General features: G+C 42.1%; 1 protein-coding gene across 1 annotated transcript in view; it reads left to right on the top strand.

Moving 5' to 3' along the window:
* Positions 1–3,617: 3,617 nt before the first annotated feature.
* RASSF8 (Ras association domain family member 8) overlaps positions 3,618–27,402 on the top strand; it is a 74,038-nt gene continuing 50,253 nt past the window's right edge. The window contains exon 1 of the mRNA XM_084206827.1: positions 3,618–3,811. The gene's annotated coding sequence lies outside the window, so the exon portion shown is untranslated. The remainder of the gene's footprint in view (positions 3,812–27,402) is intronic.

Raw genomic sequence — 27,402 nt, 5'->3', positions numbered from 1 at the left:
CAAATTCAGCAAAGTACTTAAGCACATGCCTAACTTTGATCATGCAAGCAGTCCCACTGAGACTATTCACATGCTCGGATATATGTACACAGTTAAAGAATTTGCTGGATCCAGCCCTACTTTTCCTCAAGAAAACATTTGCAGAGACAGAGTTTGTTCTGTTCCTACCATGAAGAGCTTCCTGCAAACCCATGACAGTGAAAGCAGCACTGATCACTTGTCACTGGTCACACAGAGCTGTTTCTGTCCTCAATGAGCTGGATTTGATAGTCTGGATTAAATTTGAAGGGCCCACCGAGACTCTGCATTTCTCAAGGTGAAATGACAGTGGCAAGGGCAGAGGTAGCTGCTGCTAGATCAAGGAGAGGAGAAAATTAGGGAACCTCAGGAACATTCTCTTCTTGGTTTTGGTCAAAAAGGCATCATTCTTGGAAAACTTACATAACCAAAAGGCATGTGGGCTTATTTTCTCCTTTCTGTGCTCATTAAGAACATATGTGTAAGGCTCTGCATGTGTGTGGCTGTGTGGTGTAAGGAATTCCCTGTGCAACTAGAATCCAAAGGGTGTCTTACTCCTCTCCTGGGGTACCTAAATTACCCCTTTGGCAAAACCAAAGCAAGATCTTTATGGGAAAATTGCTTTCCTACAGATCTGAAAACTTCTTTGGCTAGATCCTCCTTACCCTCCTCCAGAAAAGTGTGAAAAAAGGATTGAGTGAAGGTGACTCAAATTATTTGGGATTACATTAAAAGTAATAAAGTTAAAAAGTGATTGGGGTGGGCACCAGGAGTGAAGAACTGTCACAGCAGAGTCACCCTGCACCAGCACAAAGTCCTGCCCTTAGCTAGTACAATTTAGCAACGTTCTGTAACATCTTCCTGACCAATTTTCTGGGAAAATGAGGCATCTTGTTCTTTCACAAAAAGAGCAGCTGGACTGCTGTGTTACATAAGGGAGTTATTTGTACAATTTTAGCCCCATTTCATGGCTGGATTTGAGCCAGATTCCCCCCTTTTCACTTAAATGACCACTGTCATGTTCCCTGTGCTAGCCTCGGTCAAATTCTTGGTCAAATTTATGTCATTGAAGCAACACAGAAATTCGATTTTCTCTTTTTGCCACCACCTCACCTTCCAAAGAGTTACATTTTTGATGTACAAAATCACTCTTGAAAATGTATTTGATGCCCTCTCTGGACATCCTGTCATATCAAGCTGTGCAAAAATTGCTCTGAAAAAATCACAAACACTATTCTGAAGCAGTGGAAATGTGTTCCCTTTGGTGACTTCATAACCAAATTGCAGAAGGGAAATAGGAAGAAATAAGACATTAGAATATTAAAAATGCCAATGCTTAGCCAGCAAGTCAAACACAACAACAACACTGAGCATAAACATTTTATGCCTTGCTGTGCATATACTGAACATTCAGAAATCTCTTAATTGTGGCCATTAATTTTCCATTTAACATCCCATTTTAAGGGATGTTTTTAATTCACTAAACTTTCTCACAGGAAACTACACAAAAAGTGTATAAAAATTATTTGTTGGGCTTGAGAAACTACTAGGTGAGTGAACTTTGAATAGAAAACTCGATGTTTGATGTTGTGGCCCCCGGTTCTGCTGAACACCTGAAGTGGGCAAACAACACAAACTCAATGATTTCTCAAGTACTTGTTTTCAGTAAACCATTAACTCCTTCAAAAAGGCTTTTCTCCTCCTAACAATAATTTCCCAGGTCATATAGCTTCAATAGCTTCCCAGATCATTCACTCTAAGAGTCCCTGGGAAGCCTGAATTTTGGGAAAATTTCTTCCATGAGTTTTATGGCTCCTGTTGTGTTTACAGGCTTCATGAAAAACAAAAGGAAGCAGTGGTATATTCTGAGAACAGCAGCATCTTGGCAGGTATAGTTGGTTAAATATTTTGCAACAAAGAATCTACTTAGAAAATGCATCAGGCTTTTAGGATGTTGTCTGACATTCTTGAAAGTCATAGTAAAAGATGCTTAGTGCAAACAAATGTCATCCAGTAGAGAACAGAACTGGTCATCAGCACCATTCCTTTGCCCTTTCATCTCTCAAGTGATGTTTTTTTTTTTAAAAGTTTCTTAAACTGAAGGTGTGTGTGTGTGTTTAACTGACCACAGAAAGCACATGGTCCCCAAGAGAATAATCTAATTTTTACAGCCTCCACCTCATGTTGTGCTTAAGGCTCTTCTCACAGACTGCTTAGCACCTCTTCCTGTAAAAGAGGATAAAGTCTAAATAAGAAATAAAAGTGACAGCGTTCTGACTTTTTCAGCAGGAGCTTTGGAGGTGTGCTTACAAAAAATCTGCCTAGCAAAATGAACCCACAAAGAAAGATGTGATCATAAGCCAAGCTTCAGACCACTAGGAATATTTGTACAAATATCCCCAAACCCAAATCTCACAAATATTTATTTGCTCGTATCTAAACTGATGTTATGCTTGTACTCTTGAAAATGTCCTCCGTGTAGCACCAGCAGAGAGTTGGGTGGAAGCAGCACCCTGCATGGAAGCAAAACTCTGCTCTCCTCTGAAGGATCAGGAATTACAAAAACACCACCACTTTGGGATGCTCAAAACCTGCAAGAGGAATAGTGATAACACAAATAAGAAAAAAAGATTTTTGGATGAGACTCTTCTTTAAATGACCAGCGTGTCCTGGACATGGCACAGGGAGTTTTGGGAAGGCCACAAGGCCAGGGAAGAGCTGGGACTGACTGCTGCTGCTCTGCTGCTGCAGCTGCTGGGAACTGAGCGCAGACCCTGCGCCAGCGTTGGCAGACAGCGGAAAATGCCTGTGCATCGCAGCGCTGAAGTTCATTTCCAAATAGGTTTCAGATTTTTTTAAATGGTCATTTTCCCTAAACTGATTAAAACTTCATACCCAAAACTTTTTGCCCAAAACAGCCGACTGCAGTCTTTACTGCTCCGAGGTTTATGACTTTTTCTATTTTTTTTTTTTTCGGGGAGTTTTACATCATCAAAATCCAAATCAGCAACAACACAGAACACTGCCTGCCGGCTTCCCGCATCCCGGTTCAAACAAGCACCAAAGGCATTCTTGTTTCTTCCAGAAACAATAGCGGGGGGGAAAAAAATAAAATCTCGTGGAAAACCGCAGAGTAACCCGCGCTCTCCGGCGCGCCCGGGGCTCGCCCTGTGCTCCGGGAGGGGGTGTGGAGGAGGGCGGGCGGCCCGAGCTCCCACGGCCCCGCGGTGCCGGGCACGGCTCCGGGGCTCCCCTCAGGCGAGGCTGCAGCGCCTGAGCCTGCGGAGGCGGCGGCGGCGGCTCCCGGTGCCGGGCACGGCTCCGGGGGGCTCCATTGAGGCGAGGCTGCAGCGCCTGAGCCTGCGGAGGCGGCTCCCGGTGCCGGGCACGGCTCCGGGGGCTCCACTCAGGCGAGGCTGCAGCGCCGCCGCCTCCCGAGGCTGCCGGGCCGGGGCCGGGGCGGCGGGGGCGGCTGCGGCTTTAAGAGCTCCCACAATGCCGTGCTGGCGCCCCAGTTCCGTTACATGTCTCCCCCGGTGAAGGGGAGCCAGGCAGCGGCAGGAAGGAGGCGGAGGCCCCCCCATCCCTCCCCGCACTGCCGCCCGCCCAGCCCCGCGGCGGGGAGGAGCGGGGCAGCAGCGGGGCAGGGCCGCGCCGAGCCCCGGGCGCTGCTCCGGCCGCGCCGCCCCCCGCGGGCAGCGAGGCGGGGCCGGCGGCCGCTGGCGCTGCCCCGGAGCCGCCGCGGGACGGGCGCCCGGAGCCGCTGCCGGCGCGGCCAGCGAGGGGACGGGCGGTAAGTCCTGCTCCCCTGCCCCGCTCGCTCTCCCGGCTCCGCGTCCCCTCTCCGGCAGCTCCCGCCTCGTCCCCGCTGGGGGGTTTGTGACCCTTCCCTGCCTCCTCCTCGCTCGCCAACTTTCCCGTCCCTCTCGCCCGTTTCCCATCTCCCCTCGGTTTTTCTTGGGGTTTTTTTGGGTTTTTTTTTTTTTTTTTTTTTGGTTTGTTTCTTTTCCTGTTGTTTCTGGGTTTTTTTTTTTTGCGTTTTCGGCTCTGCCGTTCCCCGTCTCGCCTTTTCCCAGCCCTCTCGCACTCGCTTCTGTCCTTTGGCTTCTTCCTTCGCTACTTCCCCGGCTTCCTCCGGCTTCTCCTCTCTCCTGGCATCCGTTGGGCATCGCGTGGAAAAGTAAGGGATATTTTTCGGTGTCCTTGAGTAAGGGAATTCAAAACCTACATTTCTTACACAGGGAAATCTTTGTAGTAGTTTTCTTTCCCCTTCTCTTCCTGTCACCGGAAAGAAAATTCAACCTATTTTTCTCCTTTTCATTTTTCCCCCCCTTTTGCTACGTGGACTGTTTGTTTTGGTATTTTTTTTTTCTTCTCCCCCTTCATCGGGCAGTGCCGGTTTGTTTCACGATTAATCTCTTTTATTCCTACCCCAACCCCTCCCTCTCTCTTTTTCTTCCCCAGTAAGATGAGAGATTAGAAGAAAATGTGTTTTGCCGGCAGGGAATGCACGAGACTTTCTGGTTTGGGTTTTTTTTCTCGTGGGGTAGTATTGATGAGAAAAGCTTAAGCAAATACAGGACAATACAGAGGCATGAACTTTAGAGGGTAAGGAAATGGATTCTGCTGCTTGCTTTCTCCGGCTCAGAAGTGGTGTTGGGGAGGTCTGCTCCAGGGTCCGGTTTGGGGTTGTGCTAGTCCGGTGTGTGCCAGCCTGTTTTCTGTCCAGCAGAATGGTGATTTAAACGCAGTCCTAATCTGCGTTTCAGTGTTGCTCGTGGGTTTCGTCAGTGTGGGAAATCAGGAGGCGGGGGAAGGTCACAGATTCCGGTGACCCCTTTGGAATTACACCTGTCACGCCTCCCATCCCCAGGCTGCAGGTGTGTCGGAGGTTGACACATTTAACAAAACCACTGCTCGCATCGGTGGCAAAAAGTGCTGTCGGCGGTTTAGGAAGTCTGGTTCGGACCTGTGAGTTTGTGCCTCAGCTCTGGTCAGTATCCCACGTTGAAATTGAGTGTTTGCCGGGCTGTGGAGAGCGAGCAAATCAATTGCCTAATGATTTCTGCAAGACACCTGTTTAAGGGCTTTCAGGCTCCCTGCTAATTGTGTGGGCGCGGTGCGGTTGTGTTAAGTGCTGTGAAAGTAAAGGGCTCTGTCTTTTTCAGTAGAGAATATGTAGCTAGTGAATGAACTGTCAACTCTTTTGATTGGGGGTGGTTCTTCCTTCTTTTACATTACCTCTTCTGATAGATACTGTTCGAAAAGTCCAAAACACCACGTGGCTGAACTGCAAATAACATCAGCCTTACTTTTCCCCCGCTTTTTTTAAAGAAGAGAGAAAATTTAATTTCGGATTAACTTTTTCTTTGATGATATCTCATTGGAAAGTAGGCTTGACGTGAAATTGGAAGTACTTCTCTGAGTCTTAGAGCAAAAAATTTTTTTGAAATGGAATGAATTGCTGAGGGAACTGAAATGACTGCTTGGGATGTATTGTACTTAGTTGTGTGCCCTTTAGGACAACTGAGAGATAAAGGTGATTCACTTCTTACTGTTAAGTAATCTCTCCATCCTTTCCACCTTTGGGAGTCCAGTAGAATTTGATCCATTGTTTGAATTAATCTTGTTTTTAATCTTTCCTGGAAATGGAAAAAGTTTGGCATAGTGAGAAAGAGGAGGAGAAAAATACCAAGTCATATTTAGCAAGAAGTTTGTCTTTCAAAACTACTTTGAACCATTACTGAAAACACCAGCAATAATTCTGAAGAGCCAAATTAACTTGATTGCTATAACTTCTTACAATCTGTTTGAGGGAAGCTCTGAAAAGGAATGAAGGAGACTGAGTGGCTGAAAGCGTGGAGCTGAGCACCGAGGATGGTGGGTTCTGTTCCTGCTTCTGCCATGGCAGGGCAGTGTGACCTCCTGCCTAAGCTGCCTTCCTCCCTGCACCTCCCGGGATACTGAGATTGCCCCCTTTCTCTGAAGTGCTTTTTCATATGATTTGTAAGAATAATTGCATAATTGTAAGTGGTCAGTTGTCCTTCTGATTGTTGATCAGGTGGTAGTTCGGCTCATGGTGATACTCATTCTTGGAAAGTTGTAGGGATCTTGAGCATTTATTTGGAGCAACACTGGATTTTTACATCACTGCAAAGGTTTTGAGACTGGGGCTATTTTTATCCTCTGAATATCTCTGACGGTATCAGTGCATGCTTTTTCTATGGTCCCTTAAGTCTGCCTCGAGCTGACTATGAAGGACAGCATTGACCTCTCCAGAAAGAAACTGTTAAACTGAATTACAGGGTGGAAAACTCTGCTGTGGGGACTCGGCTGAGGACCCCCCTCGATGTGATGCTTGTTGTTCCTGGTAATTTTATTTTGTGAGGTCTGTAATTATGAACTTAGCTTAGTCCACCAGTGTGTTTGCTTTCTAATTTTAGGTTTTTTGCTTGGGTTTTAAGTCTTTAAGACTTCTATCTTGACACTAAATGTAAATGTTTTCAGGTTTTCTGGAGCTTTTTTTGAAAACCTCTGTTTTCCTGTAAGTTTTTTCATGGTGGGGTTGGGACTTTACAGTGTGATGAGATTTGTTATAATCTCAATGCTTGCCTTCCTGTAATATTTGAGACTGGGGTACTTTGTAAATGTGAGGCTCTGACCTGTTGCTTTTCTCCAGTGGAAATGATACTCGGTTCTGTAGAAAGTTGTTATTGGGTAAGTATAGGTGTGTTTGTGTGTACATACGTGTTGTTTGTTTATAACTTGCTGTCCTCCTGCATATGCACATAGCCAGTTCTGTGCTGCTGAGTCTGGACAGCAAATCTAGTCTCAAATTCAGTTTCGTAAATAACTAATTCTTCCTACCCTTCCCATTCCCCTTCAAAGCATGTGGTGATCTCATGCCTTTGACAGGAGTGGTTTTCCTGGCTGATAAGGGGATGGTCATGGTGTTTTCTCCCTTGGCTCTTCTGAGGGCTGTATGTTATCTCTCTCTGTGCTGATAAAGTGTGGGGAGGGGGTCGAGTGGTCTGTGTGTGCTGAGCGGTGCCATCCTGCTCAGTCTCTCCCCAGTTTGTCACCTGTGAAGTTGAGATCACAGAACTTATCCTGCTTGGGAAAGAAAGGTGGGTTCGAGCTGTAGATACAGGGGTTTGTCACATCTGCCAAGGGAACTGCAGCCCCTCTGGGTTGTTACTTCACTCATATCTCTGCAAGCATCTGGTCATCGTTGTGATGACATAAATATGGGGAATGTTAATGTATCTGAGAGGACTCTAGGAGACAGGCACTGTGAGCTTTCAGCTGGCAAGCGCTTGAGAAATCTGTGTAATTCACCTTTCTGCTTTTGAGTCACTCCTTAAGGAGGGAGGAATCTGTTTATTTTCTCGTTGTTCTTGGAAGACGGGCTCACCCACACCAAAAGACCCTGTAATGCTTGCTGTAGTGCAGGATTATTGCACAAAAGCATCTTGCTGTGCAGTGCTGTGGCTGCGCTCAGTGTTGTATGATAACACATGTTTCTCAGCTGTTGTTGATTCCTCAGTGGCACAGACTTCAAAGGAATGCACTGAAAGAGAGCTGCAGCCAGAGAAAAATGGGGTTTGTTCCAGTGGCCTGTACCATCCATCTGTTTAAATACTCTGCTGAACTGTTCCAGAGTGGTCAGGCATCCAGTTAGGACTGATGAGCAATTACAGCTGGGAGTAGAGCCTGCTGCAAGGGACCACCTAGGGGAGGCTTAAGTGCTACCTCCCTTCTGTGGGTCAGAGCCCCCCTGCCCTCCCAGCCAGCCAGGAGAGATAAGGCTCCTCATCTGGGGTATCTTTCAACATGACATTGTCTAATTCCTAATGCTGTTGAGGATTTATTTATTTTTACTCTCCATGCTATCTTTAGCACAAGAAGGGAGGAATGGTAATGAGGACAGACGGTCATCTCTGTAGTCTCCTCTGTGTGGGTAGCAAGATAGGTCTGTAATTTAAATGAGTAAATATTTATAAAAAGATTATTTATAAAAAGATTATTTTTTTCCCCTATATGTATGGGATAGTTCACAGAGAGTGATCTGTTGATCACTTGTGTCTCCAAAGGTGGTGATATACATTACTGGATTCATTTCAGCTCCAACACATGAGCAGTAGAGTTACATTGCAGCCAATTACGTTGTGCTCTTTCAAACTGAGTTTGGGGAAACACTTCACACCTTCATCCACAGTAACTAAAAAAACTCCAGTGTACTGCATTATAATACAGGAGAATGCTGCCAATTCCAAGTATTATAAGTTAGGTTTTTACTTAAATTCCAGTATTGGAGTCTGCTGTGCAAGACCGGTCTACACCGGTCGTTGCCAACTGAATCTTCATATCATGGCCTGTGTGTTCTGTGTGGTTCCAGATAGTGGAACTCAGAGGAAGTAGTTGCAGAGAGGCTACAAGTAATCCATGGATAACCTGTGAAAATCCCTGAAGTTTTTCTGTCTGACATTAATTTTGAGGATTGGAACGAGCACTGTAGATAGAGCAATGTGTGTTTCAGCTAAGAGGGTTTAACCTTCTTTGTCAATGGAAAATGCTCATGCAGATGCACTAAGAGGATATTTGAGCTTGGAAAAGTTGTGAGGCACTCCGGGATTTGTTTTTCACCTGCAAGCAAGCAGCACAGCTTTAAAGGTGAGCTTGAATGTTGTCCTCTGCTGTGGTATTGCTCCCTCCTTAGTAGTGTGATGTGACATCTGTGCCTTTGAAAGGAGAGTTTTTTTCCCCCATGTTGGCAGTCGTGATGGTTTCATGGTATTTTGAGACATCAGATTTTAATGCCTTACTACTCCTCTGAGCAGAAAGGGGAGGGAAACTTCTAGAAATGTGTAATGCAGCTGACTTCCAGCTTCTGCCCTTGCTCCAGGCATGACACTGTAGTTTGAATTTATTTACTTGCTTTGAAAGCTGTGCTCGGTGTAACCTTGAGTTTTACTTCCCTTCCTGCAACAGTACCTGACATGTTTCCAGCCCGTACCTTGCTGTGCCTCTGCGTGGTCCAGTTTTTAACTGGCCAGGCTCTTGGTGCTCTTTGTATTGTGTTCTCCCCAGGAATCTTCAGAGCTGGAACTTCCTTTTGCTTCAAGTGAACTGGAAGTATTTTGCTAAAATATTTTTGGACTCATGAAGTGTTTGTCAATGTTTCCAAGCTGTTGTTCGAAAGGAGTTTGGAGTTTCCGGAAGAACCTTTGGAAACTTAAGGTTTTACTCTCAGTCAGCAGTTTTGTGAGCATGGATAAAGAGGGGCTGTAATTCCACTGGGCAGCCAGATGTTTTGTGTCTGTGCTGAACTGGGGAGACAGTGTGGCTTTAGGGGTTGAAGGGTGTGCTGTTCTTGTCACAGGGCTGTTTGGAGATCTTCAACAGATCTGATCTGCTTTCTCTCCTCTCCCTTCCACTCCCTCCTGCCATGCCTGTGCTGATGGTGATTACCTCCTTCTGAGTAAAATGGGATTATTGAGAGCAGAGCGTAATTTCTTACTTTCTAAAAGGTAGGTATTTGCTTGTCAGTCTGTGTTTCTTAAATACTAAGCTTGAAGCCATATAAAAGCTGCATGTATCTTGACAATTAGTGAATTAATAGCAATTATCCAGTAGATTGATACTAACATTCATTCTGACTAGTGTGGCATTAAGTGAAATTTATAAAGAAATCGGTTTTCCTTGCAAACAGAGAAGAAGAGAGCACTCATTGATGCAAATCCCCCAGGTCCATATTAAATGGCACCATTTTTAGACACTTAAATGCTTGTAAAATCTGTGTCTGTCCTTGTCTTTCTTCTCCCTCTTCTATGTGACATATGAGGGAAAGTTAAAAGGAACTCATCAGTGGCTGCACATGTCAGTCTTCCTGGAGAAGAAAGTAGGAAGATGCCACAGCTGATAATATTTAGAAGTTGATATTGGGAATCAAGAGAGCAAATTTTTCAATGTGCCATTGCAGCTGTGTAGCTGGCAATATTAACTAGCAGTCGTATCTGGAATAATAATTCCTATCCAGAGAGAAACATATGGCAGTGGTTGAATGCCCTTGTCTTTGCTCACCAGGAAGTGATTGTGATGGCTTTTCAGGTTTTTTTGGTTGTTTTTTTTTTTTTTTTTAGCAAGTTTGTTCTAAGCTTCATCCCTGCCTCCAAGTCAATCCAAGCATTTGCCCTGTTTTCCCAGGGGGCAAGGACAGAAACTTCGAATAAGCCGAGTTGGAGACTCTGTATTTTGAGTAGTGGAAGTGGCACAGAGGAGCACGGGACTAACAAAGAACAGTCACACTGAATACAATGCAGTGTTTTCATGCAGCTAATGGGATTGGAATTGGTAACCTGATACTCCAAAGAGATAACAAAGGCTATTTAGCATACAAGGGAACATAGTTTTGTTTTTTTTTTTAAGGAGTTGGTAGAGTGTAGCCGACTCTTTTGTCAGAACTCATTCTAGTGAACAACTTCTGGCAGAAAATGACAAAATTCATAAGAGTTTATGAAATACTCTGAATAGAAATTGAATTTTCTTTTTTACTACCAGTGTTCTTTCACTGCAGTTCATGCATTTGCTTAGCAGTTTACCTGCTTCCCTCATGTCCTGTGAACTTAGTCTTTGTTTCAAACTGAAATATACCATAAATTTAAAGTCTTTGGGCTTTTCTTCCAAGAGTGGAAGGGGGAGCAAAACAAAATGAAATGTACAAAGTTGTCTTAACAAATCGGGTACCCTGCTGTTCCCTTATTTCCCAGGAACAGACCAAAAAGCAACCAGCTTGATACAGCCCACAGCAGTGCTTCTTGGGGTTAAGCTGTCCTGTGTGAGACCACAGAGAACTGTCTTTAGATGGCTTTTGATGTAGTGAGGATGGACATCTGTGATGGTGATCAGCTGTTAGATAACCCAGTCCGATCTCATAACTCAAGAATTAAGATAATATTCTACTTTAGGCCTGCTCCTTGCCTCCCTTGTGGTTTTGGTGAATCAAAGGAACTTGCAGTCCATGTAGGCAAGGCTGGAAGATAAGAGGCACATACCTTTAGGAGGTGGTGTCTGCTACAGGAGGAGAGCTGGGTGTGAGTTTGCTGTTGGCAAGTTCTGTGTGCCAGGGGTTGGTCATTATTCTGAGGCAGAAATTAGGGGAAGAGGCTCACCTTCCTTAGGCAGGGTGTGAGAGAGCTGGGCTCCTGACAGCAGCCAGAAATTACAATTTAAAATGTTCTCCAGTGGAGAGGTTTGGTTTTACTTAAACTCTTGGCAAGACAGAAGGGAGGTTGGGTCTGTTAGGAGTCACTGGTCTCCTGTTTGTAACTCATTGCAAGCCTTGATCAGCAGCCTGGGCTGGTGGCAGGGGTCCCTGCCCATGGCAGGGGGTTGGAATGAGATGGTCTTCAGGCCCCTTCCAACCCAGAGCATTCTGTGATTCTGTGCTGGATTCCCAGTGTGCCTTTTGAAACTCAGGGCTCATTCCCAACCCTTGCTGCTCTCCTGCTGCATTCTTTTAGCACTTCCATTAGTGACTCGCTCCTGTGCTCCCTGTGTGTGCCTGATGGCACTGCCACCCTTTTCTGTCCTGCTGCCTGGCTTCCTAAACACTCTCTCGTGACTTTGTGGCTTTCCAGGTGCCCCTCTCAGTTGCAGCCCTGCTTTTGGTTTTGTATGGGAGGGGAAGACACGGGCGCTTTCCCTTCAGATCTCTCAACCACGGAGCATTCCTCCAATTCCTCTGCTGCTGAGCTATTTGGAGCAGAGCAGAGACAGCACTTACTTTGCTGTTTTGTTGTCCAGGAGTTTGGTTTAACTTGCACCTGTCCTGTTGTGATCCTGACATCCTGACAGTGCTCATTTCCCGTGCTCCTTGAGAGACAGTGTTTTTGTTGCTGGCAGCTCTCTGCCTTAGCCTTCTAGGGAAGCCCAACCAGAAATATTCTAGAATTCCTCCACTCTCTCCCTCCCCTTGTCCTTCACTGACCTCTAACCACATTTTTATCTTTCTTGACAAGATGCTTAGTTTCATTTATCAGCTGCTTTTCCCTTCATTCTTCAGCTTTGATTATTTTTCCAGGAGCTGCTTAGAAACATTAACCATTACAGATGTGCAGAACAGTCAAATACAGTCACATTCCTTAGTGTTTTGGTTTTTTATTGTACTCTAATGCTAAAGTGCCTGTGGCAGGTAAATATTTTTTATGTATGCTACTTGTCATGACTAAAATATCCATTCTCAGCACAGGGTAAGGAAATGCAGTTAGCTGTATTTTCAAATTAGTATATACCAATATTACCAGCTGCAAGAGCCTTGTTTCCCTCCCTGAGCATAAACTAGTGTTGTAAATTCTGACCTTTTTTTAAAAGTCATTAACATTTTCTGAATTTGTATATACACACTATAAGATAAAAATGTGACATAAATAGAAATGGCAAATACACTTTCTTGTCTTAGTCTTGTGGCTTCCTAAGTGCTTGACAAATGCTGTGCCATTTCTAAACAATGTTATTTTGTTCTAAAAAACTTAAATATTACCTCAACTTTTGTGAAAATGTTTGCTTTAACTGTGGATAGCAGAGGATGACTGGATTTATTTAAATATATGCTGCAAGGCTATTTCTTTCCTATTTTACAGTGCCCTTCATGCTTGTCATTGTAAGTGTATATGCAAAAGCCTAAATAATTGGAAATCTATATGCTTCCTGAGCATGGTTTACTTTAATAGTCCACAATGATCTCTGGACAAACTATATTTTATTTCAAAAGACCTCCATTATCCTCAGCTTGACCAGTATGCATGAGAATTGCATTCAATGTATACACCATTTTTAAGAATACCCTTCTTTTTCTTGCTGACATGGGCATAAAGCATGTGGTAGGGTAAAGACAGTTCTATAATGGAGTAGAAAATTAAACAAGAGGGAAGAAGAGGGTATGGCTTCAAGTTTATAGAGAGGAAGTTTAGATTGGATATTAGGAAGAAATTCTTTCCTGTGAGGGTGGTGAGGCACTGGAAGGGGTTGCCCAGAGAGGCTCTGGATGCCCCATCCCTGGAAGTGTTCAAGGATCTTATTAAAAAAAAAAAAAAGAGTATTTAAATCCCATGTGGTGATGTCACAATGTGTAGCTGTAATGTTGAGCCTCTTCCTGGCTGGGATTTCAAGTACAAGGCAGATGGGAATAACTGCTCTGATTTTAATAATGGCAGGGGGAGCCATCTGAGTTGCTTCATTCAGAGTTCAGACCTTAGTTTGAACAAGATTACAGGGTGAACTTCCTTTGGACATTTGACCACTACTTATCAGTGGCTTTTTTCCTGTAAAAATAAAAGGTATGGCTACTAGATGAATAATTAGACCTTAAATCAGAGTTGGTAGGTGCATGTCCCATCCTCAGTGGGTGAGCCTGTTGGCATGCCCAGGATAATATCACTGTAATGAAGTCCAGCTCTGGAACAAGTTCTTGATTAACTTGTGTAGCAACTTGACAGCCTCTGTTGCACCCTGAAAGGCTCCTCAGCCAAGCTGGAGTGGCAAAGGCACAGATGTAGAATGGTGATGGCCAAGCAGTGCCACCTGTGAGCCACTGTGTGAGTCACTGAGGCCATGTGTGCTGTGGCTGTCACATCACCGAGGGGAAATGCCTGGAATGATGTTAAGCTGATTTACCTGGCACCCTGAGTGGGATAACAGCAGGCACGTAGCCGAGGTACAGCTGCTCTGCTAGCAAAAGCTCAAGCAAAAGGAAATGTAAACTGGGGTGTTCTTTTGAAATACTGAACGTTTTAAGGGACAAGGATCAAGGAAAGGTTCATCTTTTTATAAGAAAAGTTGACTGGAAGAGTCAGATTTGTTACAAGGTAAGCGGAGGCAGCCATGAATTGTTACTGTACCTTGTCAATTCCAGGAGCTAGGAAGGGTGTAAAGTGTAATCCAGCAGTTGGTACCCGGACACTGTGTGGCAAATAAGCCACTGGCTGTTCTTACATCTTTTCTTGCAACTTCTACTTCAGTTTTCCTGCAGGATAGTAACTCTAATGCCAGTGCTGTGTGAGCATGCAGAGCTTTCGGGGAGGGTTTGTGTGTTCTTCTGATGGAAGTTTAAAATAATCTTGCTGTACAGCCACTGTTTTCATTTTGCTCTATGTTGTGTTCTTCTCCCTGTCTTCCTGACTCCTGCAATGTTTTAATAAAGTCAGTCCTGTGCTTGTTGAACTAGGAAAAGGGAAATAACTATAATGCTCCAACATGGGTCCTTTCTATTACACCTGACATTCAAGTAAGACATTAAAGCCAAGGCAAATCTTGAGTAGTTTGACTTTGTTCATTTTCATAGTCCTTTTCCAAAACATGTGTTTTTGTCGTATGATTTCCTGCAGTGGATTTATTCCTGATGTTGAGAGTTAATACAGCCCTTCAAAAGAGATCACAAAGTAAAGAATCAATATTAGTTTAGAAGCTTTTACTGATTTGTTTTTGTTCTTAATTAATACAGCAGCAAAATGGCATGAGTATCCTTTGAGAAATTCTTTGCCATCAGTTCTATTAAAAAGAATTCCAGGTTCTGTTTTACTGTGCTGAGCCCGTCATCCGAGTGTCTGACTGGTTACCTTGTATTCTTAGCACTCTAGAGGTCAAATGGTGTCTGATCTTCTGTTCTTCGGAACCCTGTGGATTTGTTGAGAGATGTTTTTTCTGTGCTTTGTTCGTATCACTTAATTTTATTAAAGAAAAGGCCAAGAATGTCCTGAAATTTGTAACAATATTGTTTGCTCTCCTAGTACCTATTTGCTCATTGTCACCAATTTGACAATGTGTGAACCCGAGGCAGAGCTTGACTATGTGGGAATTGGTGATTTGTGCCTGCATTTGCCTCTTCTTAGAGAAATTTCAGGATTTTTTTTTTTTCCTATTAACATTTACCAGACGTGGGTTTTATTTGAAAAGGAAGAGAAAAAAAGCTTAAAGTATGGATTTATGTAGGCCTGTAAAAATGTGTTGCTTATGCTATTAAAAATATGCCATATATAGGAAATGATCTGGTGGTCTTCATGTAAGATGTCTTTACATTAATTTAATAAATGCCAAAGCTTATTTGAAGCATTGGAAATATGTCTAGAGGGTGAGGTAAAGAGTGATTGGGCACAAGTCAATTTGAGCCATCATTCCCAAACAAATCTTGTGACACAAATCACTTAGGTAAGTTTGCTTTCATGTGTTTGCTTGTTTGGATTTGTCTCTGAGAACTGATTTATTTGTGCTGTGTCTTGGATTGAGGGGACAGCAAAGCAGTTGTGATGGCTGGTATTAAAAACTAGCGTGGAAACTTACTTACATAAGTTATTTATACAAAATTCAAATTGATTTATTCCACCTTGTCCCAGGCTGGGAGAAAACCAGCTGCTTACTTGGAGTGTCAGCTCTCAGGACAATCAGTGTTGACTCCAGCTCTGCCTGCATTGATGTAGTAATTTGTGAGCACAACTTGCTTAAAAATGTTTTCAGCATCACTAATAGGGGATACTTTTTGCCCTGTATTAAAAATTCTCAATGTGTTCAGAAATTGGAGTAATTCAGTGGCTCTGAACTTCATTAAGTGTAAAAGTATTTAAAGAAGTATTTAAGATTTATCACTGGCTTAGGGCTGCTGGGAGGTCTCTGATCTGTCATTATTAATGACAATATGTAAAGAAGGCTTTAATTTTCTAGGGAAGCATCTTCATCCTTTGAGTCAGTTTTCAGACCCAGCTGGTGAAGGCAACCTGGTCTGAATGGAGCACTGGCCTTGCTTTGAGCAGGAGGCTGGGCTCCAGCAGCTCCTTCCAGCCTGAAGGCTTCTGGCTTTTGGTTTATTTTCTTTTTCTTTAAGAGGTGTTTGTACCACACAGCCACCGTCAGCTGTAATGGGATTGCCTTGCTGATACTGCCAGCAGCTCAGCCAGAGGGGTAAATAAATCCTTGCTTGTAAGTAATTTTTAAAAAAACATCTTTTTTTTTTTTTTTTTTTTTTTTGCTTATCTTTACAGCACTTCAGTTGGATAAACGCAGAACATGTAGGATTTTCTTTGCATCTTGTTTTCTGGCTACTGCAGAATCTTTGTTTAAAGAGGTAGAGTAGGGCAAGTGATTATGACCTTCCTCTAAACTGTAGAGTAAGTTCTCAGCTTTCCAGGAGCTGGGTTTTTCTGTGGAATCTAATGATTCTGTACTTGAATGCAGCAGACAAACTGTGTTCTAGGGAAACTTGTCACAAATGTATAATATATTGAAATTACCAATTAATTATTGAGTTGGGAAAAAAGCTATAAACATAGCAAATATTAGAGGTGATAAAGAAGAGAAGGAAAAACTCTTTTATCCAAAGTACTTCTAACAGAATGCAGTATATGCATCTATGTGGTAATACTTGTAACAAGGAGTTAAAAGTACAGATTTTTCTATTGGAATGTTTATGCACATACTTGAGTAAGGTGATATGGGAAAAATACATGCCTGGTAATGAATCCAGGATTTCAGAGCTGCTTGTTCACACACCAGTTTGCTTTGTGCAAGGGATAGTAGAGTGGGCATTCCTTTATGTGTCTGGACTTGTCACAGAGGAGCCTGTCACTCCCTGGTGATAACTCAGATTTAGAGAGTCATCCCACTCTGGACCCAACAGGACAAATCAGGCTCTCAGCTGGAAGCTTTGAAGTAGAAGCAGAAGAAGAGATTTTTAATGAACTTGAAGGGGAATAAGTGATTAATATCATGTGCTTCACTAGGTGCTACATCACTGGAATTTTTTTCTTGAAATTAAATCCTTGATCAAACCATTCTGCTCTCTCTTTATTTGTTGAGTGAAAAGGTTCCACTTTGGTTCAAGTACTGTCATATAATTTTTAGATAGTTGATGTTGAGTAGGTGGCTTGATGTACCTTTTTCATGGAAATCTGATTTTCCTCTTCAGTTAATTGATTTCTTTTCTTTCTTTTCTGGTAAAGCTATGCTTGAACATACTATCAAAACCAGACAAATTAATTAATTAATTCTTCACTATTTTTTACTTCTAGGTGAAGTAATCTTGATAAAGGCAACAATAGATGGAATAGAGATAAATCAAACTTTGCAGGTTAAGGACACAAAGGAAACTCAGAGTGGTCACCTGTGCAAAATCAGTCAGCAACTGCAGCATCAGTTCTTAAGAATTTTGGCAAATACCTGAATATCACAGCATGTGTTTAGTTATTTATGTAAAGGCGCCTGAATTGCAAAATCTTGAGTTTCTTAATTTAAAACCCAGTAAATTGAAAGTTCATTTAATAGAACTTACACCATGAGTCAGGGGAGGTTAAAAGGGAAATGTCAGGACAGTGGTGTATTCTGGCATCGTCTGCTGATTTTTTGATCATGTGCATCAGTAGTTAGCTACCCTAATGATAACTTTGGTTTTCTAAATCAAGATTAGATAGAATTTTGGAGTCACTGTGGTATCTCAGGTGGCTTCCTGAGTATTATTTTGGTATCTCTTACTTCCTGGTTTTGGTAAAATATAAGACTTGATTTAACTGCTGGCTTGTGTTGGAAGCTTATGGTTTAGCTCCTTAGTTTATTTACTAAAAAGTGATGATCTGTTGGAATTTGAGCATGAGGCTCTGAATATGCACATATTGCACTGATTCTGCAGCCAGTGGCCCTGTGCCAGCTGGGGTGGGCAGAGCTGGAACTGAGCCACTGCTAAACACCTCTGCAGTCACAATCATCTGTGCCATGGGAAGCTGCTGTGCAGTGAGCACAGGGGGTTGTCTGCAGGAGTAACACATAATTTGGATTGGGTTTTAAATTTTTTTTTTGGAGAAGGTAGATGGGAATAGGAGGGTTAGTTGCAGTAGAGACTGGGTCTCTTGGGATGTGGAGCTGCAATACTTAGAGCTGAAATAAACCCTGTAGTGTTTGGGTGCTGCCAGCCTTACACCAAGGTGCAGGCTCGTGGCCAGAGCTGTTGTAAAAGCAGTTGTAGCAACTCTTGTAAGCAGGTCCTGGAGGTCACTGAAGTGGCAGTCTGGGACCTGTAAGCCCTAATTACTGACCATGTGTGGGAGTAGGACCTGCTGGATCATGGAGAGCCTCCTGCAGTGGATCAGCTGCAAACTGTGGTATTGATGATACTGCATGGAAGTGCACTGGTATCACTAGAAGCTTTTTTTTATATATGGATGGTGTTTGAAGATCTGGGAACTCTGAGCTTGTCATGTGTTTCTTTAGCATGCTTTAGCCAACTTTCAGCCATTTGTGTTGGTAGCCTGCTGAAATAAATGGCTTTTTGATGATGTGATTCTCTTAAAGGGATCAATTGATTAAAGTGTTAAAAGTTCACTGGTCAAGCAACACTTAGAAATCTTGTATTCTTTTGATGGGACTTTAAGTAGCAGAGCAACTGTGTACTTGCATGTATCTTTTTGAAAGGGGAAAAAGAAGCTTTCATGTTTTCCCAGCAATACTTTAAAAATACCTATTGTTACCTAAGGAGCTTTTTTCTAACTGTATATTTTCATGTGAGAATTTTGCATTTCCTTTGCAGTGACAATTTACAGTGGAACAGCATGTTTATTTTTGGCAATCTTCTGAAAAGAACCCAGATTAAGATCTTTGACCTACAGCTGTTGTAAATGCAAGTCTCTTTGTTCTAAAGCCTTGCAGAGTTGTTCCTTTTTGTGTTAATTGATTAAAATGTGTGCTGGGTTGGCCCTAGTTCCTCTTGGTAATTAGGTAAAATGAAGCCCCAGAATAGATAGAAAAATCAACAGTACTTTGCTTCCTTTTGGTTTTGGGGAAAGTTGGTTATTATTTTGATGGACTCTTTTTGCCTGCTGTGGGCATATATACATACATATATATATACATACCCACATATATAAATATATATGTATGTATTTGTGTGTTTTCGCCTTGAGACCCCTTAGACTGACACTGCACTTCACCAGGTCTCTCTCAATGTTACAGAACAGATGGTTAATTCAAAACCAAGAGTATTAAAGCTGAGTAGCTAAATCTGATCTCTTAAAAACGAGGTTGCCAAAACAAGCTGCTGTATTTGATGTAGCTGCTGAATTGGTCTTTTATTTGCTACAAAGGCAAACCTGAGTCAAATGCTTAAATGCAAAGAAGTTGGTCATTTCCAAATTTTCTCAGCTTTCAGTTTCTCTCTAAGCCTGTAACTTGAAGTAGGAAGTTGCTTTCGTACTGTAGGGGTTCTGGAAGAGAAAAAGGCTCGTTTCAAATCCATTGTTTTTTCTGGGCTTATCACCGTGGTCCTGGGTTTTTGAAGTAACAAAGACAAATTGCAGCAGTAGAATGAGGCTGATGCCTGTTTTTCACGTGTTGTGATTTGCTTTTTTTCTCCCTATTTAGGCCATCAGTGAAATAAGAAGAAAAGGGCAAATTGTTAGAAGAAAGAATTTGCCTGTAAACACAGTAATCCTTTCTCTGGTTGTCAGCAAAGAGGATAGATAATTTGAGACAGGTGTTGTGCCAGAAGAAACCTTTAGATGTTGAATCCAACCTGCACACCGCAGATGCTGGTTATCTCTGGACAGGCCTAATAAATATGTGCTGATACAAAAGGGATTAAGGCATTTATTTCCTGCATTTACCCTGTTGGGATTATTTCTTAGGGATGCCATTTCACACTAACGTACTTTGCTATTTTCAAATGAAACATGAGCAGGCTGATGCTCTTTATCTCAGTTCTTGTGGGTTTAAATACTTACAATTCTTATGTGAGCTGCTGAAAGTCACAGTCACTTTTTAGGAATTTCTGACCTTGCAATCCATTTTCCTGTGGTGGATTCATTTTTAAAAGAATGCTGTATGTGACTTTTGGGGGGTTATTTTTCACTTATATCATGCTGTAAGATGAGCACTTACATTTTTAGGACCTTTATCTTGAGTGATAAGGCATGGCATCAAGGTAGTGTGATCATTGTATAAAAATTGGAGACAGCAGCCAAGTTACTTGTGTATGCTTCTGCCTTGATAAATGCCCTGAAGTTAAAAAAAAATAAAATCAGGCTTCCCAATCTTTATTTGCTTTTGCTGCTTCTTCTGATGTTTAACTCTAGGAAAGATGTCAGGCAAATGGGTACAAACAAAATCCTTCCTTCTCTTTGATTTACACCACAAGTTTTGTGGGTAGAATTGCACTTGCCGCATAAACATCTGAAATCTTGTCTTTTTTTGGGGTAGGCCACTATTTGCCATAGAGAGGATATGGCTTTACTTGCTTGTATATTTAAATGCTAAGGAAGATCTTGATTTCCATAGGACTTCTGGGCTTTTATTAAAATAATGGGTTTGTTTAGGTCCCTTTAAAATTCTGCTTCTTCTCATTGGTCTGGACCCTTTTATTTCAGGGATTTCGCCCTTTCTGTTGATGGCATCAGCCACATCCTCAGGCTTTTGGAACTGATGGTCTTAAGAGGAGGAGTTAATTTGAAATCTGTTTGCTGATCTGTGGGTTTGGGCATGGGATAGGCGCTCGCATCTCAACTTGAAATGTCCTCTTCAAACATGGTAGAAGTGGTGCAGGAAGCAGAGAAGCCTTGGCAAAGCCTGGAGAAAGCACCACATTAGGGAAGAAGTTGGCAGAGGCACTGAAGTGTCTGAGAGCAGATGGAGTGTTGTCATCAGCTGCAAAATCAATGTAAATACTTCCAGAAAATTACTCTTCCTCTGCTCTTGCCAAACAGAAGGAACAGGAGCCATAAAAACCATTGGCAAATTGTTTTAGCTGCCAGTGAGCATGCTTGCAGTTGGAATTCTCCCTTGCAGCCCTAGGCAGCCACTGCTGCAGGAGTGTTGCATTAGTGGTGATGAAATATCCTTTTTTTTTTTTTTTTTTTTGGTTCTTGTCTGGAGATTTAGAGTTGGAAAATCCCACAGTTCTGTGTTGTTCTGTTGGGTCACATCAAGAATAAAAATGAGAATTTTGTTACTGATTGTGCTCTATGGCACAACTTCCCTGTTCTGGGTGGTTCAGCAAGGGGCTGTAAAGCAGCTCTTTCATGTGTATTAGCATCACGTAACTGGGAGCCCAGTCCTCCCAGATGGACAGTTTTGGGATACTGTTGTGTTTATAAATGTGTCTGGCTGGCTGCTGCTGAATTGATGGCTCTGGTGCCTGGTTTAGAAGGGGCTGGCAACCTCTAAATGAAAAAGGGGAGCCACAAGGCAGGGTGAGTTACTGGATCACAAATGTGTGTGGCATTTGTGCCTCTCTCGACCCCTTATTACCCAGAAAATGAATGCTGGGATAGAGTGTGGAAGATGGAGAGCATTGGGTTTTAAATTCTGAAATCCCTGTTTGTACTGATCCAAATTCCATTTCCATGGAAACTGGAAGTTTAGTACTCTCACTTGTCAACTTCAGCTTCTGGCTGGCTTTGGGGAGACTAAAATTGTTCACTTGCACTAAACCTTCCAGAACTGAGAGTCATGTCAGGATATTAGCACCACGTATTTTGTGGAGACTGAGAAATTATAACTATAATTACTTCATGCAATTATTTTCTGAGAGATGCTTAACTTCAGCTGCTTACAGATAAGAAATCTGAATGTTCAGAGCCTGTGTCATGTTATCTAATAGTGGAATTGTCATGTGCATAATGTCTAAGATCATAGTTTGTAGTGGGGATGGTTTCTTCATGGCTGGTGTGGTTTTGCAGGTGCTGAAGCGAGCCCAGTTTATTTAATTAGCTGACTGCAGTAGTGCAGGTGTCCTCCCTTGCTGTGCACACACCATCTGCAGCAACAACTTTACCCCTAAAGACATCATCAATCCACACATCCCTGGGGCTCATCATGAAGAGTTTCTGAGTTCTGGTGCCGACCTTGCCAGGAGAACAGCTGCCAGGCCAGATCTGCCTGGAGTGTGTGCTGACAGAAGGGCTGGGCCAGGCCTGGGAGGGAAGCAGTGCAAGGCTGAACTTTCTGGGAGAAGCCCTGAAGGAGCTGATGGCTCTTCCTGCCTCTGAGCGGAATGGAATTGGTGGGATTGTGGAGACTCTAAAGAATGTACCACCATGATGTGGAGCTGAGAGCAGAAACCTGCAGTCCTTGGTCAGTCAGTAAGTGTGGGAAGGTAACTTTCCTTCTCTTGAAGCTTGGCTGGTGAAGTGAAACTCTGGCTAATGATTTAGACAGACTTTTATCAGTGTTCTGCTTTCACTTAGAGCTGCTTTGGGAGCATTATAATCACTGCAACTGCTGTTTGAAAGCAAGTATTCTTTATGGATTGGCATTTCTGTGTTTCTGTAACTGTAATGTGCAAGAACATGCCACAGTAATAGTATATTGAGTGTGAGGGGAAGCAGTGTTATGTTAGAGACTTTAACCTGAAATTTTTTCTCTTTTTTTCTTGGTGTAGAATTGTAATGTAAAAGTAGTGTAGTAGTGCCTTTGTGGGCTATTAATTCTGTATGTTTGGTTGCCAATCCTGCATGTAGCGTCGCCAGAAACACTGATGCCATCTTTCAACAGGTGCATTAAACTTCAAATTCTCTTCTCTGAGTTTTTAAATATTCAGCTGTCAGTCAGGGCAGGTGAACTTCCCCATAGGTGCTGTATTCTGTGAGCGCAGCTGGCCGTCCTGGATGTGTTTGAACAAAAACATTGAAGGAGAGAGCTCCTCTCGCTTCTTTTGTGCAGTAATAAGGCAGTTTGAAAGAAGATAATATCTTTTTGGTAGGTAAATAGGGCCACTTTTAAAACAAAATTTTAAAAAACCCTAAGCTTTCAGCTTTGTAAATAGGTTACAGCAAGATGCCGTTTTGATTTTGAAAAATTAGTAAGGTGGTTCTGAAGCAGTGCCTGAAATCTTGGAAGAGATGTCTTCCAAACACTTAAGGAAAAAATTGTTTACAATTAAGAACTTAGATGTAATTTTGTGCATTTTAAGGTTTCTTTTATCTGGCAGAAGTATTAAAAGAGAGGATCATTTGATTTGCACATACTCTTCTGTCATGAGCTGGAATTTGCTGGAGATCCATCTTCCTGCCTGGATTTCTTTAATTCCAGGTGTTTTTTTAGGTGGAGTATGGCCCTCCCTTGTTTAAGGGGAGGAACACATAGCATCACTGCTCTGATGGCCTTGTCTGTCATCAGGTAGAAGGTTCCAGGTTCTTTCTAAAATGTAGGCAACTCTTCCCTGCTGTGATGGCTGGAATTTGATTGGAATTGGCCAGTATAAACCAGGAGCTGGGAGAAAGAGACTTGGATTTTTTTCTTCCAGCAGATACAGGGTTATGTGAGAAACAGCCAGAAATTAGCATAATCAAATAATTCTGATGCTATCTGTAAAGCCAAGAAATCTTATTTGTTGGTATTAGAACATTTGCCTTATGTTTGAAAGGTGTTGCCATAATGATAATTTGGCAAAGGCTTCTTTTCGCTGTTCCAGCAATCAGTAAGTCTAAAAGCTAAAGACAAGTTCTATAAAGGTACATGTGCAAGGTAATAAACCTTTACTTTGGGAGAACATTCCCAAACTACCTGCAGCTAAATGCAGGAGCATAGAGTAATCCAATGGAGCTTCTAATCTTCTTTGAAATGTTACTGGAGTAGGTGCTTTAACATGCAAAAATTCTTTTGTTGTGCTGGTGTTTCTGATCTTGTACATGAATTTAAATAGAGAAACATGAAAATCTGAATGAAGCTTCAGCACAGCTTCTCTTCCTGTGTCATGGGTGTTATTTAAAGGATCAACACAGGATATCTGTATGCCCAGCTGGGCAATTATTCAGCTGCTTGTTTTGTGCCTGGTGCTCAGCTCTCCTATGATTACTTGACTTCTCACCACTTTTATAGGTCACAGATTTAAAGAAAAAAAAAATCAGTAATAATGGAAAAGATGAGTATTAGTGCATGAAAGCCTTGTGTAAGGAAGTGTGTCGTTACTGACTAGCTCAAAACCCTGTGAGCTTTCATTCTTTTTACAAGTGAGAGTTATCTTGTCTTCTTCTCATTGAAAATGGTTTTCTGTCCATGCTTTTTAAGGCAGTTAGAGCATAACAGGTTATGCTTACTAGGGATTTTGTTACCTAGGCTCTGTTCAGTGTATGTAGAAAGCCAAGACGCAGGTAGATGACTTGAGAAATACAGAAAGGCTGAACTCTTGTCCACCTTCATGTAATTTGTGTGAATAATAGACATAAAAATAATCACATATAAACAAATAAATAACAAAGTCTGTTTTCTGGTGGTAGTAGTCCATTGCTGATGGCTGCAAGAAGCTCCTTGTGCCACCCAGAATCTTAGAGCTGAGATTCTCATTCACATCGTCCTTGGACGCAGTTTGCTCACCAATTGCCACTCTCCTTCCATTACACTCCTTATTTTTAGAAGGCTCAAGGAGTTATGTTGTAATTGAATTATTGTAAAGAGTGTTCTGATCCATTATCTAGCACACACTCAGTCCTGGTCAAGTGGCTTTTAATGGCATTAAAAAAATAACCTCATTAGTACTCAGAATATATGTGTTTTCCCCAGAATCCTTGTTTGAGGATGGAAAAAAAACCCAGCAGCATGTCATGGTCTTGTGTTGTAGCACAGCTGAGTGAAAAGGGAAGCGCTCAGGATGCTCTGGGTCACAGACATTTGGCCATTCTATCCATAAAACAGGTATGGGCGTGTACTTGAGTGTAACTGATTTTACTTTGTGTAAGGGTTTCATGTACTGTGCTGTGAGCAGCAGACAGAACCACCTCTCTCATGCCTCTCAAACCCAGGGGGATGTTGGTGGGGGCAGATCTGCAGTTAGATTTGCTTCCAGAAGAAGATGGTGACTTTAACTCTTGACTTGGAGAGACGAGGAGCTCCCCTTGCTGATGACAGCAACACCTTGGGTTAAAAATCTGGTTTTGCCTTGTGACTTAGCTCTAAATCTTACCTTTCTAGGGTTTATGTAGACCATAAATCATGCTATAAAAATAGCTTTTGGCCTTTCAACTAATATGCACAAGAAGTCAATTTTGAAGTCCTTAGAATAGCAATTATGGTTGGTTGATGGGCATATGTCTTAAACTGATGGTTTTCCCCTGCACCCCTTTATGACAGTGTACACTGTATATAGTTCCAGGTTTATTTTAGGCAGTGTGTATTTAATTAATGTGGCTGGCTGAACAGAATCAGCCTCTATGCTCCAAATGATAATTCCTTTCAGAGTCTAAACAGCTATTCAAGATATTGTGTCCTGCTTTGATTTTAATGTGAAACATTCTTAGAGCCTAACAGTGGTGTCAAGCTGTTGCTTAGTCTTTTGTTTTCCTTCATATGGTGTTTAAAAATGGGATTTTCCCCTTCTGTAAGTGCATTGTAACTTGCCTTTTGGGCTGCTTGGTATCTGCTTTTACATGGTGCAGCAGTGCTGGTTCTGTACTTGGATATGCAGCTGTCATAGCACTGAACTGGATTGCACGTGGGTTCTTTCTTCCTGCTGCAAATAGAGATGAAAGATTTGATATTCTCCTTCCTACAGCAATAACAGCTAAAATAGTCTGAATGATGGTGAACAGATTTTAGGAAGAAATCGCTCCCTGTGAGGGTGGTGAGGTCCTGGCACAGGCTGCCTAGAGAAGCTCTGGCTGCCCCATCCCTGGAACTGTCCAAGGACAGGTTGGACAGGGCTTGGAGCAACCTGGGATAGTGGAATAGGTTGGAAAAAGATGATTTTTGGGGTCCTTTCCAAGCCAAACCACTGTAATTACTTGATGCACTGTACCACAGGCACTCCACTCATGTTTTTCAGGTTTTCAGGTTCATTTTGGGTGAGGCTTTTTGTAGCTGTGCATTATTGCTGTGACTTTAGAGCATCACCTGTTCTGCTTTATACTTATGATGAACTTTAGGAATTCTCCAGTTAGTCTAATTTTTGCTTCTTTTTGAATCAAAAAATGCACAAGAGGTTTATTTACCAAATACACAGCTTTGTTTTGATGAATGAACTTCCAGTTCAAAATGGTGCAATGAAAGCAATTATTTGTGTGGGGAAATCATGGTCCGGCTGTGTTTTACCCTTCAGGTTTCCCTGTGGGGCTTCCATCTACACCTCAGACTTCATCTGTGGCAAAGCTGCTGCTGTGGGCAAGGGCTTTTCTAGGACACAGGGTGCTGCAACTTTAAATATTATTACATTAAAATGATATTTTTGTGTCAGCTATGCAATAATATCCAATGTATGAGGCACTCTTACAGACAAGTGACAGGAGTCTTGCCTGTACTGCATTAGTCAAGTAATGTAAACCAATTTCACCTAATGCTGAGTGGGAAACAAGCTTGAAATGGAATAACTTTTTAGTTGGATTGCTACCAGCTTGCTACACTGGCAGAAATGAAATTATTTGTCTGTTAATGGCAAACTGTCAAGAAAATGCTGATTCTGATTTTAATGTGTTTCCAAAACTTATTTATTAAGAATTGCATAACAGCATACTGGGATGTTAACATTGCAGCTTTGGAGGCTTCACTCTAAAAAGTGATTTTTATTATTTTTAAAAATTGTGTTTCCAAGAATGAAGCATAAAGAATATGGGGTTTGTATTATATGGTGGAGTTTTTAAATTGTGACTATGACAGCTTGGTGAAATGTCTTACATGTATGCACTCTTTTAATATAATGAGTTCTTTTGGAGGTGACTGAACCAATGTTTTTTTGTCCATTCTTATATCCATCTTAAAAATATTTTGTATAGCAAAGAAATAATTTCATGGCAATGCCAGGTCACAATCTAGTAAATGTTCTCATATGGGGTATCATATCCTATGCAAAGTACGTGCTTTTCTACAGCAAATGAATCTCAAGGGCAAGAAGGACAAAAATGACTGGAATAAATAGTAGAGAAATATAATTTCTATTTTCAAATAGTAATTTAAAAAATGTCCTTTCTAAAATGTAACTGAGAAAAATGAACAACAAGATTGTCTAGTTGTATTAATGTTGGTGGAGTTTGATAATTTTGTTCCTCAGCTACACATCAAATATAGATAACTCTTGTTACTCTTAATCCTCATCACTGTTGGACATGGCTTTAAAAAATTTAGCTTCCTCCTCTGAAGATCTGGGCTAATTAAACTTTCATTCATCTTCTGAAACAGAAAAGTAGTGTTTCACTCTGCTCTTGCCTTCTGCAGAGAAGGTACCACGAGCATTGGTGCATCCAGTGCCTGGCAATGTGGCACTCCTGGGCTGTTTTGCTGAACATCTGGATTTTCAAAGCCTCTCTCCATCACTTGCAAAGTTGTTCCAGGTTGTGTAATGCTTTTTTGTCCTGCTGAACTCCTGCTCTGGCCATTAGTGGCTCTCCCATTTTCCTGGTGAATGAATGCCTGAAGAACAGAGTTTCTACC

The sequence above is a fragment of the Fringilla coelebs genome (genome assembly GCF_963513975.1).
Source record: "Fringilla coelebs genome assembly, chromosome: 5".
In the NCBI taxonomy this organism is placed as follows: Eukaryota; Metazoa; Chordata; class Aves; order Passeriformes; family Fringillidae; genus Fringilla; species Fringilla coelebs.
The sequence above is the reverse complement of the archived record's forward strand: the minus strand, read 5'-3'. Positions and strand labels throughout refer to the sequence as shown.